At 37.8% G+C, this 1,743-nt stretch overlaps 1 pseudogene; it reads right to left on the bottom strand.

Moving 5' to 3' along the window:
- Window positions 1-322: 322 nt before the first annotated feature.
- On the bottom strand, window positions 323-1,152 carry LOC138169840 (destrin pseudogene; annotated as a pseudogene).
- Between the last annotated feature and the right edge of the window lie 591 nt (window positions 1,153-1,743).

Below are 1,743 nucleotides of genomic sequence, written 5' to 3'. Positions count from 1 at the left end.
TTCTTTAATCTAATCAGTTCTTTCCTTTAATGTCACTTTTTAATGTTGTAGATTTTTTTCTGTTTTTTTATGGTCCCAATCACAAATAAAGTAACGATATTTGGTATATATAAACTGTAGTCCTAGAAGAGAATCTACTTACAGATCTCCATGGAAATATTATGAATTTTTTTTATGAATAATGCATATGTGTTACTTAATGCTTTTCTAGAGAGTTTTCATGTTGTAAACATATTTTGACATACTTTTGAAAAAAAAGATCGCATTCTTAGTTAAATGTTCAGCTTGATCATGACTTAGGTCACTTTGTTCTACCTATATCTTTTTTTTTTTTGAAACTTTAGACTTTAGATTTATTTAGGGTTATTTTATACAGGTTTATATAATATCTAGTTTCATCTAGAACAAGACAGCGCCCCCTCAGTGAAACCCTGGCCTAAGTATATTTGTTTTACATATTTAGCAAGAAGATATATTAAACATGGAAGCTTTTCAACCTTGTGGCACTGAATGATCATCTACACAGGACATCCTTCAAAAGCTACAATTAAGGACCCTCCTAGTTTCTCAGCAATACAAGCCCGATTGAGATATTCTGGTCCATTTGCTTGACATTCGTGTTTAATGCCTGGAAATTTCTTTTTGACTGCATCCTTGGAGCTTGCATAGATCATTTTACTTTTCAGAGGTGCTAGTTCTGGTGCCCATAGAATAAAAACATCAACTCTTCTTTTCTGGATTCCTTTGTTTCAAAGCTTGCATCATATAAAGCGTAGCGACAATCCTTTTCAGGAAGCATTCCCACAAAATGCTTGAAAGGATCAGTAATGGTTACACCAACATCTCCCACTAAGATCTCTTTGCCTTCTTCCACAATGATGCATTTTTTGTCAGCACTGAGACAAAAGATAACTGCCTTCTTTCTTTTCTTTATTTCTTCTGGTGTGGAACATTTCCGAACCTTCATATCATAGAAAATGCGGCATACTTCATCAGCTCCTTGTACTCCTGAGGCCATCTTTCCAAAGCAGACGATCTGGAGCGCGGTCTGGTCCCTGGGCCGGCGGGGGCGGGGAGAAGGGAGAGCCGAGAATCTAGGCGCTGCTACTGTCTAGAGTGCGGAGGAGCGTCTTCCTCCTGGAGAGCTGGCGGGAGGGAGGCGACCGCGCGCGAGGCTGTTGGGGAGAGCGGGCGGGCGAGAGAGTGAGCGAGGGAGGGCCTACCTATATCTTTTGCAAGTCAACAAGACTTATATTTATTAAACTCCTGCTGTTTGACTAACACTTCAACAAGTCCTGAGGAAACAAAGGTAGAGCTAGTCCCTGCTCCTAAGAATCCTTTAGTCTAATGGGTGAGAAAACATGCAACAGTGATGCACAAGAAATTCGAGGCGAAAAGTTAGAGATAATCTCTTAGAAATTGTTAAATCACAACATGAAAATCAAAAGTTTTCTTCAAATGAAGTATCTCTATTGTCCTTGATTGATCTTTATTAGCTTCTTCATTTACATTCTTAGTTTCTTGTGGTTTGGTTATAGGTATTCTTCCTTGTATAAATGAAATAAGACTTATTACTTATGGTAGATTTATTCATTGCATGAGGTTCTTAGAATTGGAGATAATTTCTGATATATTTGGAAAGCAGTAATAGCGACTTGTTGAATGTTCTTTTTGTTTGCTAGAAAACTAATTCTTTACCACCACAAGTGGTAGAAGTCACCAGAAAAACTACCAGATAAGAAG

The sequence above is a fragment of the Petaurus breviceps genome, unplaced genomic scaffold, assembly GCF_028583685.1.
Source record: "Petaurus breviceps papuanus isolate PSGF00001 unplaced genomic scaffold, PetGlider_PUasm1.0 126, whole genome shotgun sequence".
Lineage (NCBI taxonomy): Eukaryota > Metazoa > Chordata > Mammalia > Diprotodontia > Petauridae > Petaurus > Petaurus breviceps.
Note: the sequence above shows the minus strand (reverse complement) of the source record. Positions and strands in the feature narration are given on the sequence as shown.